Here is a 26,616-nt window from a genome sequence, read left to right as displayed (position 1 = left end):
TAAAATATATATCGCAACCAGGTTTAATTGACAGTTTCAGTGTAGTACCACATTACTACCTGATCCAATCTAAAACAAGCCCAGGTTCTGGCCATTCAAGTATGCGAAAAATGCGAAAGTATGAGCTAGATGATGGCAAATACCAGACCTAACCCAGACATAACCGGCGTTATCCTCTAAAATATTAATCGGAACCAGGTTTCATTGACTTTATCGGTGTGGTACCACAATACTACGTGATCCAAAACAGACAAAACCCAGGATCAGGCCAACAAGTATGCGAAAAATACGAAAGTTTGAGACAGATGATTATAAGTACCAGGCCTAACCCAGACACAATCGGTGTTTCCCCCTATAATATTGACCGAAACCAGCTTTAATTGACTGTTTCGGTGTGGCGCCACATTACTACGTGATCCAAATCAGAAAAAGCCCAGGATCTGGCCAACAAGTATGCGAAAAATGCGAAACTATGAGCTAGATGATGGCAAATACCAGACCTAACCCAGACATAACTGCCGTTATCCTCTAAAATATAAATTGCAACCAGGTTTAATTGACTGTTTCGGTGTGGTACCACATTATTACGTGATACAAATCAGAAAAAGCCCAGGATCTGGCCATCAAGTATGCGAAAAATGCGATATTATGAGCAAGATGATGGCAAATACCAGACCAAACCCAGACATAACCGCCGTTATCCTCTAAAATATATATCGCAACCAGGTTTAATTGACAGTTTCAGTGTAGTACCACATTACTACCTGATCCAATCTAAAACAAGCCCAGGTTCTGGCCATTCAAGTATGCGAAAAATGCGAAAGTATGAGCTAGATGATGGCAAATACCAGACCTAACCCAGACATAACCGGCGTTATCCTCTAAAATATTAATCGGAACCAGGTTTCATTGACTTTATCGGTGTGGTACCACAATACTACGTGATCCAAAACAGACAAAACCCAGGATCAGGCCAACAAGTATGCGAAAAATACGAAAGTTTGAGACAGATGATTATAAGTACCAGGCCTAACCCAGACACAATCGGTGTTTCCCCCTATAATATTGACCGAAACCAGCTTTAATTGACTATTTCGGTGTGGTACGACATTACTACGTGATCCAAATCAGCAAGAGCTCAGGATCTGGCCGACAGGTATGCGAAAAATGCGAAAGTATGAGTCAGATGATGGCAAATACCAGACCTAACCCAGATATAACTGGCGTTATCCTCTAAAATATTAATCGGAACCAGGTTTAATAGACAGTGTCAGTGTAGTACCACATTACTAAGTGATCCAAATCAGGAAAAGCCCAGGATCTGGCCAACAAGTATGCGAAAAATGCGAAGGTATGAGTTAGATGATGGCAAATACCAGACCTAACCCAGACGTAACCGGTGTTTCCCCCTAAAATCTTGATTGAAACCAGCTTTAATTGACTATTTCGGTTTGGTACCACATTACTACCTGATCCAAATCAGCAAGAGCCCAGAATCTGGCCAACAAGTATGCGAAAAATGCAAAAGTATGAGTCAGATGATGGCAAATACTAGACCTAACCATGACATAACCGGCGTTATCCTCTAAAATATTAATCGGAACCAGGTTTAATAGACAGTTCCAGTGTAGTACCACATTACTACCTGACCCAATCTAAAAAAAGCCCAGGTTCTGGCCATTCAAGTATGCGGAAGATGCGAAACTATGAGCTAGATGATGGCAAATACCAGACCTAACCCAGCCATAACCGCCGTTATCCTCTAAAATATAAATTGCAACCAGGTTTAATTGACTGTTTCGGTGTGGTACCACATTATTACGTGATACAAATCAGAAAAGGCCCAAGATCTGGCCAAGAAGTATGCGAAAAATGCGAAAGTATGAGCTAGATGATGGCAAATACCAGACCTAACCCAGACATCACCGCCGTTATCCTCTAAAATATTAATCGGAACCAGGCTTAATTGACTGTTTCGGTGTGGTCCCACATTACTACGTCAAAAAAGCCCAGGTTCTGGCCATTCAAGTAGGTGAAAAATGCGAAAGTATGAGTCAGATGATGGCAAATACCAGACCTAACCCAGATATAACTGGCGTTATGCTCTAAAATATTAATCGCAACCAGGTATAATTGACTGTTTCGGTGTGGTACCACATTACTATGTAATCCTAACCAGAAAAAGCCCAGGATCTAGACAACAGATATGCGAAAAATGCGAAAGTATGAGTCAGATGATTGCAAATACCAGACCTAACCCAGACATAACCGGCGTTATCCTCTAAAATATTAATCGTAACCAGGTTTAATTGACTGCTTCGGTGTGGTACCACGTTACTACCTAATCCAAACCAGAAAACACCAAGAATCAGGACAACAAGTATTGCGAAGATTGCAAAACTATGAGTCAGACGATGGCAAATACCAGACCTAACCCAGACATAACCAGTGTTTCCCCCTAAAATATTGTTAGATACGAGCTAATTTTAATTGACTCTTTCGGTTTGGTACCACATTACTACGTGATCCAAATCAGCAAGAGCCCAGGATCTGGCCAACAAGTAAGAGAAAAATGCGAAGGTGTGAGCTAGATGATGGCAAATACCAGACCTAACCCAGACATAACCGGTGTTTCGCTCTAAAATATTAATCGGAACCAGGTTTAATTGACTGTTTCGGTGTGGTGCCACATTACTACGTGATCCAATCTAAAAAAGCCCAGGATCTGCCCAACAAGTATGTGAAGAATGCGAAGGTATGAACTAGATGATTGCAAATACCAGACCTAACCCAGACATAACCGGCGTTATCCTCTAAACTATTAATCGGAGCCAGGCTTAATTGACCCCTTCAGTGTGATACCACATTACTACGTGATCCAAATCAGCAAAAGTACAGGAACTGTCCAACCAGTATGCGGAAAATGCGAAAGTATGAGCTAGATGATGGCAAATACCAGACCTAACCCAGACATAACCGCCGTTATCCTCTAAAATGTTAATCGGAACCAGGCTTAATTGACTGTTTCGGTATGGTGCCACATTACTACGTGATCCAATCTAAAAAAAGCCCAGGTTCTGGCCACTCAAGTGTGTGAAAAATGCGAAAGTGTGAGCTAGTTGATGGCAAATACCAGACCTAACCCAGACATATCCGTTGTTTCCCCCTAAAATATTGATCGAAACCAGGTTTAATTGACTTTTTCGGTGTGGTACCATATTACTACGTTATCCAAACCGGAAAAAACCCAGGATATGGCCAAGAAGTATGCGAAAAATGCGAAAGTATGAGCTAGATGATGGCAAATACCAGACCTAACCCAGACATAACCGGCGTTATCCTCTAAAATATTAGTCGGAAACAGGATTAATTGACTGTTCCAGAGTGGTACCACATTACTACGTGATCCAAATCAGCAATAGCCCAGGATCTGGCCAACAAGTATGAGAAAAATGCGATAGTATGAGTCAGATGATTGCAAATACTAGACCTAACCCAGACATAACCGGTGTTTCCCCCTAAAATATTAATCGTAACCAAGTTTAATTGACTGCTTCTGTGTGGTTCCACGTTACTACGTGATCCAAATCAACAAAAGCCCAGGATCAGGCCAACAAGCACGCGAAAAATGCGAAAGTATGAGTCAGATGATTGCAAATACCAGACCTAACCCAGACGTAACCGGCATTATCCTCTAAAATTTTAATCGCAACCAGGTGTAATTGACTGTTTCGGTGTGGTAGCACATTACTATGTAATCCCAACCAGAAAAAACCCAGGACCTATACAACACATATGCGAAAAATGCGAAAGTATGAGTCACATGATTGCAAATACCAGACCTAACCCAGACATAACCGGCGTTATTCTCTAAAATATTAATCGGAACCAGGTTTAATTGACTGTTTCGGTGTGGTGCCACATTGCTACGTGATCCAAATCAGAAAAAGCCCAGGATCTGGCCAACAAGTATGCGAAAAATGCGAAAGTATGAGCTAGATAATGGCAAATACCAGACCAAACCCAGACATAACCGCCGTTATCCTCTAAAATAAAAATTGCAACCAGGTTTAATTGACTGTTTCGGTGTGGTACCACATTACTGTGTGATCCAAACCAGAAAAAACCCAGGATCTGGCCAACAAGAATGCATAAACTGCGAAAATATGAGGTAGATGATGGCAAATACCAGACCTAACCCAGACATTACCGGTGATTCCCCCTAAAATATTGATCGAATCCAGCTTTAATGGACTGTTACGGTTCGGTACCACATTACTACGTGATCCAAATCAGCAAGAGCCAAGAATCTGGCCAACAAGTATGCGAAAAATGTGAAAGTATGAGTCAGATGATTGCAAATACCAGAACTTACCCAGACATAACCGGCGTTATCCGAAAAAAAAATAATCGGAACCAGGTATAATTGTCTGTCTCAGTGTAGTACCACATTACTACGTGATCCAAATCAGCAAGAGCCCAGGATCTGGCCAACAAGTATGCACAAATGCGAAAGTATGAGCTAGATGATGGCAAATACCAGACCTAACCCAGACACAACCGCCGTTATCCTCTAAAATATTAATCGGAACCAGGCTTAATTGACTGGTTCTGGGTGGTGCCACATTACTACGTGATCCAATCTAAAAAAAGCCCAGGTCCTGGCCATTCAAGTATGCGAAACATGCGAAAGTATGAGCTAGATGATGGCAAATACCAGACCTAACCCAGACATAACCGGCGTTATCCGAAAAAAAAATAATCGGAACCAGGTTTAATTGACTGTTTCGGTGTGGCGCCACATTACTACGTGATCCAATCCAAAAAAGCCCAGGATCTGCCCAACAAGTATGTGAAGAATGCGAATGTATGAACTAGATGATTGCAAATACCAGACCTAACCCAGGCATAACCGGCGTTATCCTCTAAAATATTAATCGGAACCAGGTATAATTGTCTGTCTCAGAGTAGTACCACATTACTACGAGATCCAAATCAGAAAAAGCCCAGGATCTGGCCATTCAACTATGCGAAAAATGCGAAAGTATAAGCCAGATGATGGCAAAAACCAGACCTAAGCCAGGCATAACCGGCGTTATTCTCTAAAATATTAATCGGAACCAGGTTTAATTGACTGTCTCGCTGTGGTGCCACATTACTACGTGATCCAATCTAAAAAAAGCCCAGTTTCTAGCCATTCAAGTATGCGAAAAATGCGAAAGTATGAGCTAGATGATGGCAAATACCAGAACTAACCCAGACATAACCGCCGTTATCCTCTAAAATATAAATCGCAACCAGGTTTAATTGACTGCTTCGGTGCGGTACCACATTACTATGTGATCCAAACCAGGGAAAACCCAGGATCTGGCCAACAAGTATGCGAAAAGTGCGATAGTATGAGGCAGATTATTGCAGATATCAGAACTACCACAAACCTAACCGGCGTTGTTCAGTAAAATATTAATTGGAACCAGGCTTAATTGACTATTTCAGTGTGGTACCACATTGCAACGTGATCCAAACCGGAAAAAACACAGGATCTGGCCAACAAGAATGCAAAACATGCGAAAGTATGAGGCAGATGATGGCAAATACCAGACCTAACCCAGACATAACCGGCGTTATCCTGTAAAAGATTAATCGGAACCAGGTTTAATTGACTGTTTCGGTGTGGCGCCACATTACTACGTGATCCAAATCAGAAAAAGCCCAGGATCTGGCCAACAAGAATGCGAAAAATGCGATAGTATGAGCAAGGTGATGGCAAATACCAGACCTAACCCAGACATAACCGCCGTTATCCTCTAAAATATAAATCGCAACCAGGTTTAATTGACTGTTTTGGTATGGTACCACATTATTACGTGGTACAAATCAGAAAAACCCCAGGATCTGGCCAACAAGTATGCGAAAAATGCGATATTATGAGCAAGATGATGGCAAATATCAGACCTAACCCAGCCATAACCGCCGTTATCCTCTAAAATATAAATCGCAACCAGGTTTAATTGACTGCTTCGGTGCGGTACCACATTACTATGTGATCCAAACCAGGGAAAACCCAGGATCTGGCCAACAAGAATGCATAAAATGCGAAAGTATGTGGCAGATGATGGCAAATACCAGACCTAACCCAGACATAACCGGCGTTATCCTCTAAAATATTAATCGCAAACACGTTTAGTTGACTGTTTCGGTGTGGTACCACATTACTATGTAATCCAAACCAGAAAAAATCCAGGATCTAGACAACAAGTATGCGAAAAATGCGAAAATATGAGCTAGATGATGGCAAATACCAGACCTAACCCAGACATAACCGCCGTTATCCTCTAAAATATAAATCGCAACCAGGTTTAATTGACTGCTTCGGTGCGGTACCACATTACTATGTGATCCAAACCAGAAAAAACCCAGGATCTGGCCAACAAGTATGCGAAAAATGCGAAAATATGAGCTAGATGATGGCAAATACCAGACCTAACCCAGACGTAACCGGCGTTATCCTCTAAAATATTAATCGCAACCAGGTTTAATTGACTGTTTCGGTGTGGTACCACATTACTATGTAATGCAATCCAGTAAAAACCCAGGATCTAGACAATAAATATGCGAAAAATGCGAAAGTATGAGCTAGATGATGGCAAATACGAGACCTTACCCAGACATAACCAGCGGTATCCTCTGAAATATTAATCGGAACCAGGCTTAATTGACTGTTTCGGTGTGGTACCACATCACTACGTAATCCGAATCAGAAAAAACCCAGGATCTGGCCAACAAGTATGCGAGAAATGCGAAAGCAAAAGGATGATGATTGCAATTATCAGACGTAACCCAGACCTAACCGGTGTTATCCTCTAAAATATTAATCGCAACGAGGTTTAATCGACTGTTTCGGTGTGGTACCACATTACTACGTGATCCAAATCAACAAAAGCCCAGGATCTGGCCATTCAAGTATGCGAAAAATGAGAAAGTATGAGCCAGATGATTGCAAATACCAGAACTAACCCAGCCATAACCGGCGTTATCCTCTAAAATATTAATCGCAACCACGTTTAATTGACTGCTCCGGTGTGGTACCGCGTTACTACGTGATCCATACCAGAAAAAACCAAGGATCTGGCCAACAAGTATGCGAAGGCTGCAAAACTATGAGTAAGATGATGGCAAATACCAGACCTAACCCAGACATAACCGGTGTTTCCCCCGAAAATATTGATCGGAACCAGCTTAAATTGACTGTTTGGGTTTGGTACCACATTACTACGTGATCCAAATAAGCCAGAGCCCACAATCTGGCCAACAAGTATGCGAAAAATGCGAAAGTATGAGTCAGATGATTGCAAATACCAGACCTAACCCTTGGCATAACCGGCGTTATCCTCCAAAATATTAATCGGAACCAGGTTTAATTGACCCCTTCAGTGTGGAAGCACATTACTACGTGATCCAAATCAGCATAAGCCCAGGATCTGGCCAACAAGTATGCGAAAAGTGCGAAAGTATGAGCTAGATGATGGCAAATACCAGACCTAACCCAGACATAACCGCCGTTATCCTCTAAAATATAAATCGCAACCAGGTTTAATTGACTGTTTCGGTGTGGTACCACATTACTATGTGATCCAAACCAGAAAAAACCAAGGATCTGGCCATTCAAGTAAGCGAAAAATGCGAAAGTATGAGCTAGATGATGGCAAATACCAGACCTAACCCAGACATAACCGCCGTTATCCTATAAAATATTAATCGGATCCTAGCTTAATTGACTGTTTCGGTGTAGTGCCACATTACTACGTGATACAATCTAAAAAAAGCCCAGGTTCTGGCCAACGAGTATGCGAAAAATGCGATAGTATGAGCTAGATGATGGCAGATACCAGAAATAACCCAGACATAACCAGCGGTATCCTCTGAAATATTAATCGCAACGAGGTGTAATCGACTGTTTCGGTATGGTACCACATTACTACGTGATCCAATTTCAACAAAAGGATCTGGCCATTCAAGTATGCGAAAAATGCGAAAGTATGAGCCAGATGATTGCAAATACCAGAACTAAAACCGACATAACCGGAGTTATCCTCTATAATAGTAATCGGAACCAGGTTTAATAGACAGTTTCAGTGTAGTACCACATTACTACGTGATCCAAATCAGGAAAAGCCCGGGATCTGTCCAACAAGTATGCGAAAAGTGCGAAAGTATGAGCCAGATGATTGCAAATACCAGAACTAACCCCGACATAACCGGAGTTATCCTCTAAAATATTAGTCGGAACCAGGTTTAATTGACCCCTTCAGTGTGGTAGCACATTACTACGTGATCCAAATCAGCATAAGCCCAGGATCTGGCCAACAAGTATGCGAAAGTATGAGCTAGATGATGGCAAATACCAGACCTAACCCAGACATAACCGGAGTTATACTCTAAAATATTAATCGTAACCGAGTTTAATTGACTGCTTCGGTGTGGTACCACATTACTACGTGATCCAAACCAGAAGAAACCAAGGATCTGGCCAACAAGTATGCGAAGATTGCAAAACTATGAGTCAGATGATGGCAAATACCAGACCTAACCCAGACATAACCGGTGTTTCCCCCTAAAATATTGATCGAAACCAGCATTACTTGACTGTTTCGGTTTGGTACCACATTACTACGAAATCCAAATCAGCAAGAGCCCAGGATCTGGCCAAGAAGTATGCGAAAAATGTGAAAGTATGAGTCAGATAATTGCAAATACCAGACCTAACCCTGACATAACCGGCGTTATCCTCCAAAGTATTAATCGGAACCAGGTTTAATTGACCCCTTCAGTGTGGTAGCACATTACTACGTGATACAAATCAGCACAAGCCCAGGATCTGGCCAACAAGTATGCAAAAAATGCGAAAGTATGAGCTAGATGACGCCAAATATCAGACCTAACCCAGACATAACCGCCGTTATCCTCTAAAATATAAATCGCAACCAGGTTTAATTGTCTGTTTCGGTGTGGTGCCACATTACTACATAATCCAAATCAGCAAAAGCCCAGGATCTGGCCAACAAGTATGCGAAAAATGCAAAAGTATGAGCTAGATGAAGGCAAATAGCAGACCTAACCTAGACATAACCGGTGTGTCCCCCTAAAGTATTGATCGAAACCAGCTTTAATTCACTGTTTCGGCTTGGTACCACATTACTACGTGATCCAAATCAGCAAGAGCCCAGAATCTGGCCAACAGGTATGCGAAAAATGCGAAAGTATGAGCCAGATGATTGCAAATAGCAGAACTAACCCACACATAACCGGCGTTGTCCTCTAAAATATTAATCGCAACCAGGTTTAATTGACAGTTTCGGTGTGGTACCGCATTACTACGTAATCCAAACCGGAAAAAACCCAGGATCTGGCCAACAAGTACGCTAAGAATGCGAAAGTATGAGCCAGATGATTGCAAATACCAGAACTAACCCAGACATAACCAGCGTTATCCTCTAAAATATTAATCGGAACCAGGTTTAATAAACTTTTTCGGTGTGGTACCACAATACTACGTGATCCAAAGCAGAAAAAACCCAGGATCTGGCCAACAAGTATGCGAAAAATGCGAAAGTATGAGATAGATGATGGCAAATACCAGACCTAACCCAGACATAACCGGCGTTATCCTCTAAAATATTAATCGGAAACAGGATTAATTGACTGTTCCAGTGTGGTACCACATTACTACGCGATCCAAACCGGAAAAAACCCAGGATCTGGCCAACAAGTTTGCGAAGAATGCGAAAGTATGAGTCAGATGATGGCAAATACAAGACATTACCGGCGCTATCCTCTAACATATTAAGCGGAACCAGGTTTAATTGACTGTTCCAGTGTGGTACCACATTACTACATGATCCAAATCAGCAAAAGCCCAGGATCTGGCCAACAAGTATGCGAAAAATGCGAAAGTATGAGCTAGATGATGGCAAATAGCAGACCTACCATAGACATAATCGGTGTGTCCCCCTAAAGTATTGATCGAAACCAGCTTTAATTCACTGTTTCGGCTTGGTACCACATTACTACGTGATCCAAATCAGCAAGAGCCCAGAATCTGGCCAACAGGTATGCGAAAAATGCGAAAGTGTGAACTAGATGATTGCAAGTACGAGAACTAACCCAGATATAACCGGCGTTATCCTGTAAAATATTAATCGGAACCAGGTTTAATTGACTGTTTTGGTGTGGTACCACATTATTACGTAATCCAAATCAGAAAAACCCAAGGATCTGGCCAACAAGTATGCGAAAATTGCGAATGTATGAGCCAGATGATTGCAAATACTAGAACTAACCCAGACATAACCGGCGTTATCCTCTAAAATATTAATCGGAACCAGGTTTAATTGACTGGTTCGGTGTGGTACCACATTACTGCGTTATCAAAATCAGAAAAAACCCAGGATCTGGCCAACAAGTATGCGAGAAATGAGAAAGCAAGAGGATGATAATTGCAATTATCAGACGTAACCCAGACATAACCGGTGTTATCCTCAAAAATATTAGTCGCAACCAGGTTTAATCGCCTGTTTCGGTGTGGTACCACATTTCTACGTGATCCAAATCAGAAAAATCCCAGGATCTGGCCAACAAGAATGCAAAAAATGCGAAAGTATGAGGCAGATCATTGCAAATACCAGAACTAACCCAGACATAACCGGCGTTATCCTCGAAAACATTAATCGGAAACAGGATTCATTGACTGTTCCAGTGTGGTACCACATTACTACGTGATCCAAACCGGAAAAACCCAGGATCTGGCCAACAAGTATGCGAAAATTGCGAAAGTATGAGCCAGATGATTGCAAATACCAGAACTAACCCAGACACAACCGGCGTTGTCCTCTAAAATATTAATCGCAACCAGGTTTAATTGACAGTTTCGGTGTGGTACCGCATTACTACGTAATCCAAACCGGAAAAAACCCAGGATCTGGCCAACAAGTACGCTAAGAATGCGAAAGTATGAGCCAGAAGATTGCAAATACCAGAACTAACCCAGACATAACCGGCGTTATCCTTTAAAATATTAATCGGAACCAGGTTTAATTGAGCCCTTCAGTGTGATACTGCATTACTACGTGATCCAAATCAGCAAAAGCAGAGGATCTGGCCAACAAGTATGCGAAAAATGCGAATGCAAGAGGATGATAATTGCAATTATCAGACGTAACCCAGACATAACCGGTGTTATCCTCAAAAATATTAATCGCAGCCTGGTTTAATCGCCTGTTTCGGTGTGGTACCACATTTCTACGTGATCCAAATCAGCAAAAGCCCAGGATGTGGCCAACAACTATGCGAAAAATGCGAATGTATGAGCTAGATGATGGCAAATCCCAGAAATAACCCAGTCACAACCGGTGTTTCCCCCTATAATATTGATCGCAAACAGGTTTAATTGATTGTTTCGGTGTGCTACCACATTACAATGTGATCCAAACCAGAAAAATCCCAGGATCTGGCCAACAAGAATGCAAAACATGCGAAGGAATGAGCCAGATGATTGCAAATCCCAGAAATAACCCAGACATAACCGGCGTTGTCCTCTAAAATATTAATCGCAACCAGATATAATTGACAGTTTCGGTGAGGTACCACATTACTACATAATGCAAACCGGAAAAAACCCAGGTTCTGGTCAACAAGTATGCGAAAAATGCGAAAGCATGAGCTAGATGATGGCAAATACCAGGCATAACCCAGACACAACCGGTGTTTCCCCCTATAATATTGATCGAAACCAGCTTTAATTGACTGTTTCGGTGTGGTACCACATTACTACGTGATCCAAACTAGAAAAAGCTAAGGCTCTGGCCATTCAAGTATGCGAAAAATGCGAAAGTATGAGACAGATGGTTGCTAATACCAGACCTAACCCAGACATAACCGGCGTTATCCTCTAAAATAATAATCGCAACCAGGTTTAATTGACTGTTTCGGTGTGGTACCACACTTCTACGTAATCCAAACCAGAAAAAACCCAGGATCTGGCCAACAAGTATACGAAGTATGCGAAAGGATGAGACAGATGATGGCAAATACCAGACCTAACCCAGAAATAACCGGCGTTGTCCTCAAAAATATTAATCGCAGCCTGGTTTAATCGCCTGTTTCGGTGTGGTACCACATTTCTACGTGATCCAAATCAGCAAAAGCCCAGGATGTGGCCAACAACTATGCGAAAAATGCGAATGTATGAGCTAGATGATGGCAAATACCAGGCATAACCCAGACACAACCGGTGTTTCCCCCTATAATATTGATCGAAACCAGCTTTAATTGACTGTTTCGGTGTGGTACCACATTACTACGTGATCCAAATCAGCAAGAGCCAGGATCTGGCCAACAAGTATGTGAAAAATGCGAAAGTATGAGCCAGATGATTGCAAATACTAGAACTAACCCAGACATAACCGGCGTTATCCTCTAAAATATTAATCGGAACCCGGTTTAGTTGACTGTTTCGGTATGGTACCACATTACTACGTAAGCCAAATCAGAAAGAACCCAGGATCTGGCCAACAAGTATGCGACAAATGCGAAAGCAAGAGGATCACGATTGACAATTATCAGACGTAACCCAGACCTAACCGGTGTTATCCTCAAAAATATTAATCGCAACCAGGTTTAATCGCCTGTTTCGGTGTGGTACCACATTTCTACGTGATACAAATCAGCAAAAGCCCAGGATCTGGCCAACAAGTTTGCGAAAAATGCGAAAGTATGAGCTCGATGATGGCAAATAGCAGACCTAACCCAGACATAACCGGCGTTATCCTCTAAAATATTAATCGGAGCCAGGTTTAATTGACTGTTCCAGTGTGGTACCTTAATACTACGTGATCCAAACCTGAAAAAACCCAGGTTCTGGCCAACATGTATGCGAAAAATGCGAAAGTATGAGCTAGATGATGGCAAATACCAGACCTAACCCAGACATAACCGACGTTGTCCTCTAAAATATTAATCGGAATCAGGTTTAATTGACTGTTTCGGCGTGGTGCCACATTACTACGTGATCCAAACTAGAAAAAGCTAAGGCTCTGGCCATTCAAGTATGCGAAAAATGCGAAAGTATGAGACAGATGGTTGCTAATACCAGACCTAACCCAGACATAACCGGCGTTATCCTCTAAAATAATAATCGCAACCAGGTTTAATTGACTGTTTCGGTGTGGTACCACACTTCTACGTAATCCAAACCAGAAAAAACCCAGGATCTGGCCAACAAGTATACGAAGTATGCGAAAGGATGAGACAGATGATGGCAAATACCAGACCTAACCCAGAAATAACCGGCGTTGTCCTCTAAAATATTAATCGGAACCAGGTTTAATTGACTGTTTTGGTGTGGTACCACATTATTACGTAATCCAAATCAGAAAAACCCAAGGATCTGGCCAACAAGTATGCGAAAATTGCGAAAGTATGAGCCAGATGATTGCAAATACTAGAACTAACCCAGACATAACCGGCGTTATCCTCTAAAATATTAATCGGAACCAGGTTTAATTGACTGGTTCGGTGTGGTACCACATTACTGCGTTATCTAAATCAGAAAAAACCCAGGATCTGGCCAACAAGTATGCGAGAAATGAGAAAGCAAGAGGATGATAATTGCAATTATCAGACGTAACCCAGACATAACCGGTGTTATCCTCAAAAATATTAGTCGCAGCCAGGTTTAATCGCCTGTTTCGGTGTGGTACCACATTACTACGTGATCCAAATCAGCAAAAGCCCAGGATCTGGCCAACAAGTATGCGAAAAATGCGAAAGTATGAGCTAGATGAAGGCAAATAGCAGACCTAACCTAGACATAACCGGTGTGTCCCCCTAAAGTATTGATCGAAACCAGCTTTAATTCACTGTTTCGGCTTGGTACCACATTACTACGTGATCCAAATCAGCAAGAGCGCAGAATCTGGCCAACAGGTATGCGAAAAATGCAAAAGTGTGAACTAGATGATTGCAAATACGAGAACTAACCCAGACATAACCGGCGTTTTCCTCGAAAATATTAATCGGAAACAGGATTCATTGACTGTTCCAGTGTGGTACCACATTACTACGTGATCCAAACCGGAAAAACCCAGGATCTGGCCAACAAGTATGCGAAAATTGCGAAAGTATGAGCCAGATGATTGCAAATAGCAGAACTAACCCAGACATAACCGGCGTTGTCCTCTAAAATATTAATCGCAACCAGGTTTAATTGACAGTTTCGGTGTGGTACCGCATTACTACGTAATCCAAACCGGAAAAAACCCAGGATCTGGCCAACAAGTACGCTAAGAATGCGAAAGTATGAGCCAGATGATTGCAAATAGCAGAACTAACCCAGACATAACCGGCGTTGTCCTCTAAAATATTAATCGCAACCAGGTTTAATTGACAGTTTCGGTGTGGTACCGCATTACTACGTAATCCAAACCGGAAAAAACCCAGGATCTGGCCAACAAGTACGCTAAGAATGCGAAAGTATGAGCCAGATGATTGCAAATACCAGAACTAACCCAGACATAACCAGCGTTATCCTCTAAAATATTAATCGGAACCAGGTTTAATAAACTTTTTCGGTGTGGTACCACAATACTACGTGATCCAAAGCAGAAAAAACCCAGGATCTGGCCAACAAGTATGCGAAAAATGCGAAAGTATGAGATAGATGATGGGAAATACCAGACCTAACCCAGACATAACCGGCGTTATCCTCTAAAATATTAATCGGAAACAGGATTAATTGACTGTTCCAGTGTGGTACCACATTACTACGCAATCCAAACCGGAAAAAACCCAGGATCTGGCCAACAAGTTTGCGAAGAATGCGAAAGTATGAGTCAGATGATGGCAAATACAAGACATTACCGGCGCTATCCTCTAACATATTAAGCGGAACCAGGTTTAATTGACTGTTCCAGTGTGGTACCACATTACTACATGATCCAAATCAGCAAAAGCCCAGGATCTGGCCAACAAGTATGCGAAAAATGCGAAAGTATGAGCTAGATGATGGCAAATAGCAGACCTAACATAGACATAATCGGTGTGTCCCCCTAAAGTATTGATCGAAACCAGCTTTAATTCACTGTTTCGGCTTGGTACCACATTACTACGTGATCCAAATCAGCAAGAGCCCAGAATCTGGCCAACAGGTATGCGAAAAATGCGAAAGTGTGAACTAGATGATTGCAAGTACGAGAACTAACCCAGATATAACCGGCGTTATCCTGTAAAATATTAATCGGAACCAGGTTTAATTGACTGTTTTGGTGTGGTACCACATTATTACGTAATCCAAATCAGAAAAACCCAAGGATCTGGCCAACAAGTATGCGAAAAATGCGAAAGTATGAGGCAGATCATTGCAAATACCAGAACTAACCCAGACATAACCGGCGTTATCCTCTAAAATATTAATCGGAAACAGGATTAATTGACTGTTCCAGTGTGGTACCACATTACTACGCGATCCAAACCGGAAAAAACCCGGGATCTGGCCAACAAGTTTGCGAAGAATGCGAAAGTATGAGTCAGATGATGGCAAATACAAGACATTACCGGCGCTATCCTCTAACATATTAAGCGGAACCAGGTTTAATTGACTGTTCCAGTGTGGTACCACATTACTACATGATCCAAATCAGCAAAAGCCCAGGATCTGGCCAACAAGTATGCGAAAAATGCGGAAGTATGAGCTAGACGATGACAAATACCAGGCCTAACCCAGACACAACCGGTGTTTCCCCCTATAATATTGATCGAAACCAGCTTTAATTGACTGTTTCGGTGTGGTACCACATTACTACGTGATCCAAATCAGCAAGAGCCAGGATCTGGCCAACAAGTATGCGAAAAATGCGAAAGTATGAGCTAGATGATGGCAAATACCAGACCTAACCCAGACATAACCGACGTTGTCCTCTAAAATATTAATCGGAATCAGGTTTAATTGACTGTTTCGGCGTGGTGCCACATTACTACGTGATCCAAACTAGAAAAAGCTAAGGCTCTGGCCATTCAAGTATGCGAAAAATGCGAAAGTATGAGACAGATGATTGCAAATACTAGAACTAACCCAGACATAACCGGCGTTATACTCTAAAATATTAATCGGAACCCGGTTTAGTTGACTGTTTCGGTATGGTACCACATTACTACGTAAGCCAAATCAGAAAGAACCCAGGATCTGGCCAACAAGTATGCGACAAATGCGAAAGCAAGAGGATCATGATTGACAATTATCAGACGTAACCCAGACCTAACCGGTGTTATCCTCAAAAATATTAATCGCAACCAGGTTTAATCGCCTGTTTCGGTGTGGTACCACATTTCTACGTGATACAAATCAGCAAAAGCCCAGGATCTGGCCAACAAGTTTGCGAAAAATGCGAAAGTATGAGCTCGATGATGGCAAATAGCAGACCTAACCCAGACATAACCGGCGTTATCCTCTAAAATATTAATCGGAGCCAGGTTTAATTGACTGTTCCAGTGTGGTACCTTAATACTACGTGATCCAAACCTGAAAAAACCCAGGTTCTGGCCAACATGTATGCGAAAAATGCGAAAGTATGAGCTAGATGATGGCAAATACCAGACCTAACCCAGACATAACCGACGTTGTCCTCTAAAATATTAATCGGAATCAGGTTTAATTGACTGTTTCGGCGTGGTGCCACATTACTACGTGATCCAAACTAGAAAAAGCTAAGGCTCTGGCCATTCAAGTATGCGAAAAATGCGAAAGTATGAGACAGATGATTGCAAATACTAGAACTAACCCAGACATAACCGGCGTTATCCTCTAAAATATTAATCGGAACCAGGTTTAATTGACTGGTTCGGTGTGGTACCACATTACTGCGTTATCTAAATCAGAAAAAACCCAGGATCTGGCCAACAAGTATGCGAGAAATGAGAAAGCAAGAGGATGATAATTGCAATTATCAGACGTTAACCCAGACATAACCGGTGTTATCCTCAAAAATATTAGTCGCAACCAGGTTTAATCGCCTGTTTCGGTGTGGTACCACATTACTACGTGATCCAAATCAGCAAAAGCCCAGGATCTGGCCAACAAGTATGCGAAAAATGCGAAAATATGAGCTAGATGAAGGCAAATAGCAGACCTAACCTAGACATAACCGGTGTGTCCCCCTAAAGTATTGATCGAAACCAGCTTTAATTCACTGTTTCGGCTTGGTACCACATTACTACGTGATCCAAATCAGCAAGAGCGCAGAATCTGGCCAACAGGTATGCGAAAAATGCGAAAGTGTGAACTAGATGATTGCAAATACGAGAACTAACCCAGACATAACCGGCGTTTTCCTCGAAAATATTAATCGGAAACAGGATTCATTGACTGTTCCAGTGTGGTACCACATTACTACGTGATCCAAACCGGAAAAACCCAGGATCTGGCCAACAAGTATGCGAAAATTGCGAAAGTATGAGCCAGATGATTGCAAATAGCAGAACTAACCCAGACATAACCGGCGTTGTCCTCTAAAATATTAATCGCAACCAGGTTTAATTGACAGTTTCGGTGTGGTACCGCATTACTACGTAATCCAAACCGGAAAAAACCCAGGATCTGGCCAACAAGTACGCTAAGAATGCGAAAGTATGAGCCAGATGATTGCAAATAGCAGGACTAACCCAGACATGACCGGCGTTGTCCTCTAAAATATTAATCGCAACCAGGTTTAATTGACAGTTTCGGTGTGGTACCGCATTACTACGTAATCCAAACCGGAAAAAACCCAGGATCTGGCCAACAAGTACGCTAAGAATGCGAAAGTATGAGCCAGATGATTGCAAATACCAGAACTAACCCAGACATAACCAGCGTTATCCTCTAAAATATTAATCGGAACCAGGTTTAATAAACTTTTTCGGTGTGGTACCACAATACTACGTGATCCAAAGCAGAAAAAACCCAGGATCTGGCCAACAAGTTTGCGAAGAATGCGAAAGTATGAGTCAGATGATGGCAAATACAAGACATTACCGGCGCTATCCTCTAACATATTAAGCGGAACCAGGTTTAATTGACTGTTCCAGTGTGGTACCACATTGCTACATGATCCAAATCAGAAAAAACCCAGGATCTGGCCAACAAGTATGCGAAAAATGCGAAAGTATGAGATAGATGATGGCAAATACCAGACCTAACCCAGACATAACCGGCGTTATCTTCTAAAATATTAATCGGAAACAGGATTAATTGACTGTTCCAGTGTGGTACCGCATTACTACGCGATCCAAACCGGAAAAACCCCAGGATCTGGCCAACAAGTTTGCGAAGAATGCGAAAGTATGAGCCAGATGATTGCAAATACTAGAACTAACCCAGACATAACCGGCGTTATCCTCTAAAATATTAATCGGAACCAGGTTTAATTGACTGGTTCGGTGTGGTACCACATTACTGCGTTATCTAAATCAGAAAAAACCCAGGATCTGGCCAACAAGTATGCGAGAAATGAGAAAGCAAGAGGATGATAATTGCAATTATCAGACGTAACCCAGACATAACCGGTGTTATCCTCAAAAATATTAGTCGCAACCAGGTTTAATCGCCTGTTTCGGTGTGGTACCACATTTCTACGTGATCCAAATCAGAAAAATCCCAGGATCTGGCCAACAAGAATGCAAAAAATGCGAAAGTATGAGGCAGATCACTGCAAATACCAGAACTAACCCAGACATAACCGGCGTTATCCTCGAAAACATTAATCGGAAACAGGATTCATTCACTGTTCCAGTGTGGTACCACATTACTACGTGATCCAAACCGGAAAAACCCAGGATCTGGCCAACAAGTATGCGAAAATTGCGAAAGTATGAGCCAGATGATTGCAAATACCAGAACTAACCCAGACATAACCGGCGTTATCCTCTAAAATATTAATCGGAACCAGGTTTAATTGAGCCCTTCAGTGTGATACTGCATTACTACGTGATCCAAATCAGCAAAAGCAGAGGATCTGGCCAACAAGTATGCGAAAAATGCGAAAGTATGAGCCAGATGATTGCAAATACTAGAACTAACCCAGACATAACCGGCGTTATCCTCTAAAATATTAATCGGAACCAGGTTTAGTTGACTGGTTCGGTGTGGTGCCACATTACTGCGTAATCTAAATCAGAAAAAACCCAGGATCTGGCCAACAAGTATGCGAGAAATGCGAAAGCAAGAGGATGATGATTGACAATTATCAGACCTAACCCAGACATAACCGACGTTGTCCTCTAAAATATTAATCGGAACCAGGTTTAATTGACTGTTTCGGCGTGGTGCCACATTACTACGTGATCCAAACTAGAAAAAGCTATGGCTCTGGCCATTCAAGTATGCGAAAAATGCGAAAGTATGAGACAGATGGTTACTAATACCGGACCTAACCCAGACATAACCGGCGTTATCCTCTAAAATAATAATCGCAACCAGGTTTAATTGACTGTTTCGGTGTGGTACCACACTTCTACGTAATCCAAACCAGAAAAAACCCAGGATCTGGCCAACAAGTATACGAAGTATGCGAAAGGATGAGACAGATGATGGCAAATACCAGACCTAACCCAGAAATAACCGGCGTTATCCTCTAAAATATTAATCGGAACCCGGTTTAGTTGACTGTTTCGGTATGGTACCACATTACTACGTAAGCCAAATCAGAAAGAACCCAGGATCTGGCCAACAAGTATGCGACAAATGCGAAAGCAAGAGGATCATGATTGACAATTATCAGACGTAACCCAGACCTAACCGGAGTTATCCTCAAAAATATTAATCGCAACCAGGTTTAATCGCCTGTTTCGGTGTGGTACCACATTTCTACGTGATACAAATCAGCAAAAGCCCAGGATCTGGCCAACAAGTTTGCGAAAAATGCGAAAGTATGAGCTCGATGATGCCAAATAGCAGACCTAACCCAGACATAACCGGCGTTATCCTCTAAAATATTAATCGGAGCCAGGTTTAATTGACTGTTCCAGTGTGGTACCTTAATACTACGTGATCCAAACCTGAAAAAACCCAGGTTCTGGCCAACATGTATGCGAAAAATGCGAAAGTATGAGCTAGATGATGGCAAATACCAGACCTAACCCAGACATAACCGACGTTGTCCTCTAAAATATTAATCGGAATCAGGTTTAATTGACTGTTTCGGCGTGGTGCCACATTACTACGTGATCCAAACTAGAAAAAGCTAAGGCTCTGGCCATTCAAGTATGCGAAAAATGCGAAAGTATGAGACAGATGATTGCAAATACTAGAACTAACCCAGACATAACCGGCGTTATCCTCTAAAATATTAATCGGAACCAGGTTTAATTGACTGGTTCGGTGTGGTACCACATTACTGCGTTATCTAAATCAGAAAAAACCCAGGATCTGGCCAACAAGTATGCGAGAAATGAGAAAGCAAGAGGATGATAATTGCAATTATCAGACGTAACCCAGACATAACCGGTGTTATCCTCAAAAATATTAGTCGCAACCAGGTTTAATCGCCTGTTTCGGTGTGTACCACATTACTACGTGATCCAAATCAGCAAAAGCCCAGGATCTGGCCAACAAGTATGCGAAAAATGCGAAAGTATGAGCTAGATGAAGGCAAATAGCAGACCTAACCTAGACATAACCGGTGTGTCCCCCTAAAGTATTGATCGAAACCAGCTTTAATTCACTGTTTCGGCTTGGTACCACATTACTACGTGATCCAAATCAGCAAGAGCGCAGAATCTGGCCAACAGGTATGCGAAAAATGCGAAAGTGTGAACTAGATGATTGCAAATACGAGAACTAACCCAGACATAACCGGCGTTTTCCTCGAAAATATTAATCGGAAACAGGATTCATTGACTGTTCCAGTGTGGTACCACATTACTACGTGATCCAAACCGGAGAAACCCAGGATCTGGCCAACAAGTATGCGGAAATTGCGAAAGTATGAGCCAGATGATTGCAAATAGCAGAACTAACCCAGACATAACCGGCGTTGTCCTCTAAAATATTAATCGCAACCAGGTTTAATTGACAGTTTTGGTGTGGTACCGCATTACTACGTAATCCAAACCGGAAAAAACCCAGGATCTGGCCAACAAGTACGCTAAGAATGCGAAAGTATGAGCCAGATGATTGCAAATAGCAGAACTAACCCAGACATAACCGGCGTTGTCCTCTAAAATATTAATCGCAACCAGGTTTAATTGACAGTTTCGGTGTGGTACCGCATTACTACGTAATCCAAACCGGAAAAAACCCAGGATCTGGCCAACAAGTACGCTAAGAATGCGAAAGTATGAGCCAGATGATTGCAAATACCAGAACTAACCCAGACATAACCAGCGTTATCCTCTAAAATATTAATCGGAACCAGGTTTAATAAACTTTTTCGGTGTGGTACCACAATACTACGTGATCCAAAGCAGAAAAAACCCAGGATCTGGCCAACAAGTTTGCGAAGAATGCGAAAGTATGAGTCAGATGATGGCAAATACAAGACATTACCGGCGCTATCCTCTAACATATTAAGCGGAACCAGGTTTAATTGACTGTTCCAGTGTGGTACCACATTGCTACATGATCCAAATCAGAAAAAACCCAGGATCTGGCCAACAAGTATGCGAAAAATGCGAAAGTATGAGATAGATGATGGCAAATACCAGACCTAACCCAGACATAACCGGCGTTATCTTCTAAAATATTAATCGGAAACAGGATTAATTGACTGTTCCAGTGTGGTACCGCATTACTACGCGATCCAAACCGGAAAAAACCCAGGATCTGGCCAACAAGTTTGCGAAGAATGCGAAAGTATGAGCCAGATGATTGCAAATACTAGAACTAACCCAGACATAACCGGCGTCATCCTCTAAAATATTAATCGGAACCAGGTTTAATTGACTGGTTCGGTGTGGTACCACATTACTGCGTTATCTAAATCAGAAAAAACCCAGGATCTGGCCAACAAGTATGCGAGAAATGAGAAAGCAAGAGGATGATAATTGCAATTATCAGACGTAACCCAGACATAACCGGTGTTATCCTCAAAAATATTAGTCGCAACCAGGTTTAATCGCCTGTTTCGGTGTGGTACCACATTTCTACGTGATCCAAATCAGAAAAATCCCAGGATCTGGCCAACAAGAATGCAAAAAATGCGAAAGTATGAGGCAGATCACTGCAAATACCAGAACTAACCCAGACATAACCGGCGTTATCCTCGAAAACATTAATCGGAAACAGGATTCATTCACTGTTCCAGTGTGGTACCACATTACTACGTGATCCAAACCGGAAAAACCCAGGATCTGGCCAACAAGTATGCGAAAATTGCGAAAGTATGAGCCAGATGATTGCAAATACCAGAACTAACCCAGACATAACCGGCGTTATCCTCTAAAATATTAATCGGAACCAGGTTTAATTGAGCCCTCCAGTGTGATACTGCATTGCTACGTGATCCAAATCAGCAAAAGCAGAGGATCTGGCCAACAAGTATGCGAAAAATGCGAAAGTATGAGCCAGATGATTGCAAATACTAGAACTAACCCAGACATAACCGGCGTTATCCTCTAAAATATTAATCGGAACCAGGTTTAGTTGACTGGTTCGGTGTGGTACCACATTACTGCGTAATCTAAATCAGAAAAAACCCAGGATCTGGCCAACAAGTATGCGAGAAATGCGAAAGCAAGAGGATGATGATTGACAATTATCAGACCTAACCCAGACATAACCGACGTTGTCCTCTAAAATATTAATCGGAACCAGGTTTAATTGACTGTTTCGGCGTGGTGCCACATTACTACGTGATCCAAACTAGAAAAAGCTATGGCTCTGGCCATTCAAGTATGCGAAAAATGCGAAAGTATGAGACAGATGGTTACTAATACCAGACCTAACCCAGACATAACCGGCGTTATCCTCTAAAATAATAATCGCAACCAGGTTTAATTGACTGTTTCGGTGTGGTACCACACTTCTACGTAATCCAAACCAGAAAAAACCCAGGATCTGGCCAACAAGTATACGAAGTATGCGAAAGGATGAGACAGATGATGGCAAATACCAGACCTAACCCAGAAATAACCGGCGTTATCCTCTAAAATATTAATCGGAACCCGGTTTAGTTGACTGTTTCGGTATGGTACCACATTACTACGTAAGCCAAATCAGAAAGAACCCAGGATCTGGCCAACAAGTATGCGACAAATGCGAAAGCAAGAGGATCATGATTGACAATTATCAGACGTAACCCAGACCTAACCGGTGTTATCCTCAAAAATATTAATCGCAACCAGGTTTAATCGCCTGTTTCGGTGTGGTACCACATTTCTACGTGATACAAATCAGCAAAAGCCCAGGATCTGGCCAACGAGTTTGCGAAAAATGCGAAAGTATGAGCTCGATGATGGCAAATAGCAGACCTAACCCAGACATAACCGGCGTTATCCTCTAAAATATTAATCGGAGCCAGGTTTAATTGACTGTTCCAGTGTGGTACCTTAATACTACGTGATCCAAACCTGAAAAAACCCAGGTTCTGGCCAACATGTATGCGAAAAATGCGAAAGTATGAGCTAGATGATGGCAAATACCAGACCTAACCCAGACATAACCGACGTTGTCCTCTAAAATATTAATCGGAATCAGGTTTAATTGACTGTTTCGGCGTGGTGCCACATTACTACGTGATCCAAACTAGAAAAAGCTAAGGCTCTGGCCATTCAAGTATGCGAAAAATGCGAAAGTATGAGACAGATGATTGCAAATACTAGAACTAACCCAGACATAACCGGCGTTATCCTCTAAAATATTAATCGGAACCAGGTTTAATTGACTGGTTCGGTGTGGTACCACATTACTGCGTTATCTAAATCAGAAAAAACCCAGGATCTGGCCAACAAGTATGCGAGAAATGAGAAAGCAAGAGGATGATAATTGCAATTATCAGACGTAACCCAGACATAACCGGTGTTATCCTCAAAAATATTAGTCGCAACCAGGTTTAATCGCCTGTTTCGGTGTGTACCACATTACTACGTGATCCAAATCAGCAAAAGCCCAGGATCTGGCCAACAAGTATGCGAAAAATGCGAAAGTATGAGCTAGATGAAGGCAAATAGCAGACCTAACCTAGACATAACCGGTGTGTCCCCCTAAAGTATTGATCGAAACCAGCTTTAATTCACTGTTTCGGCTTGGTACCACATTACTACGTGATCCAAATCAGCAAGAGCGCAGAATCTGGCCAACAGGTATGCGAAAAATGCGAAAGTGTGAACTAGATGATTGCAAATACGAGAACTAACCCAGACATAACCGGCGTTTTCCTCGAAAATATTAATCGGAAACAGGATTCATTGACTGTTCCAGTGTGGTACCACATTACTACGTGATCCAAACCGGAAAAACCCAGGATCTGGCCAACAAGTATGCGAAAATTGCGAAAGTATGAGCCAGATGATTGCAAATAGCAGAACTAACCCAGACATAACCGGCGTTGTCCTCTAAAATATTAATCGCAACCAGGTTTAATTGACAGTTTTGGTGTGGTACCGCATTACTACGTAATCCAAACCGGAAAAAACCCAGGATCTGGCCAACAAGTACGCTAAGAATGCGAAAGTATGAGCCAGATGATTGCAAATAGCAGAACTAACCCAGACATAACCGGCGTTGTCCTCTAAAATATTAATCGCAACCAGGTTTAATTGACAGTTTCGGTGTGGTACCGCATTACTACGTAATCCAAACCGGAAAAAACCCAGGATCTGGCCAACAAGTACGCTAAGAATGCGAAAGTATGAGCCAGATGATTGCAAATACCAGAACTAACCCAGACATAACCAGCGTTATCCTCTAAAATATTAATCGGAACCAGGTTTAATAAACTTTTTCGGTGTGGTACCACAATACTACGTGATCCAAAGCAGAAAAAACCCAGGATCTGGCCAACAAGTTTGCGAAGAATGCGAAAGTATGAGTCAGATGATGGCAAATACAAGACATTACCGGCGCTATCCTCTAACATATTAAGCGGAACCAGGTTTAATTGACTGTTCCAGTGTGGTACCACATTGCTACATGATCCAAATCAGAAAAAACCCAGGATCTGGCCAACAAGTATGCGAAAAATGCGAAAGTATGAGATAGATGATGGCAAATACCAGACCTAACCCAGACATAACCGGCGTTATCTTCTAAAATATTAATCGGAAACAGGATTAATTGACTGTTCCAGTGTGGTACCGCATTACTACGCGATCCAAACCGGAAAAAACCCAGGATCTGGCCAACAAGTTTGCGAAGAATGCGAAAGTATGAGCCAGATGATTGCAAATACTAGAACTAACCCAGACATAACCGGCGTCATCCTCTAAAATATTAATCGGAACCAGGTTTAATTGACTGGTTCGGTGTGGTACCACATTACTGCGTTATCTAAATCAGAAAAAACCCAGGATCTGGCCAACAAGTATGCGAGAAATGAGAAAGCAAGAGGATGATAATTGCAACTATCAGACGTAACCCAGACATAACCGGTGTTATCCTCAAAAATATTAGTCGCAACCAGGTTTAATCGCCTGTTTCGGTGTGGTACCACATTTCTACGTGATCCAAATCAGAAAAATCCCAGGATCTGGCCAACAAGAATGCAAAAAATGCGAAAGTATGAGGCAGATCACTGCAAATACCAGAACTAACCCAGACATAACCGGCGTTATCCTCGAAAACATTAATCGGAAACAGGATTCATTCACTGTTCCTGTGTGGTACCACATTACTACGTGATCCAAACCGGAAAAACCCAGGATCTGGCCAACAAGTATGCGAAAATTGCGAAAGTATGAGCCAGATGATTGCAAATACCAGAACTAACCCAGACATAACCGGCGTTATCCTCTAAAATATTAATCGGAACCAGGTTTAATTGAGCCCTCCAGTGTGATACTGCATTGCTACGTGATCCAAATCAGCAAAAGCAGAGGATCTGGCCAACAAGTATGCGAAAAATGCGAAAGTATGAGCCAGATGATTGCAAATACTAGAACTAACCCAGACATAACCGGCGTTATCCTCTAAAATATTAATCGGAACCAGGTTTAGTTGACTGGTTCGGTGTGGTACCACATTACTGCGTAATCTAAATCAGAAAAAACCCAGGATCTGGCCAACAAGTATGCGAGAAATGCGAAAGCAAGAGGATGATGATTGACAATTATCAGACCTAACCCAGACATAACCGACGTTGTCCTCTAAAATATTAATCGGAACCAGGTTTAATTGACTGTTTCGGCGTGGTGCCACATTACTACGTGATCCAAACTAGAAAAAGCTATGGCTCTGGCCATTCAAGTATGCGAAAAATGCGAAAGTATGAGACAGATGGTTACTAATACCAGACCTAACCCAGACATAACCGGCGTTATCCTCTAAAATAATAATCGCAACCAGGTTTAATTGACTGTTTCGGTGTGGTACCACACTTCTACGTAATCCAAACCAGAAAAAACCCAGGATCTGGCCAACAAGTATACGAAGTA

This window comes from Colletes latitarsis, unplaced genomic scaffold (genome assembly GCF_051014445.1).
Source record: "Colletes latitarsis isolate SP2378_abdomen unplaced genomic scaffold, iyColLati1 scaffold0027, whole genome shotgun sequence".
Lineage (NCBI taxonomy): Eukaryota > Metazoa > Arthropoda > Insecta > Hymenoptera > Colletidae > Colletes > Colletes latitarsis.
This window is presented reverse-complemented; position numbering follows the sequence as displayed.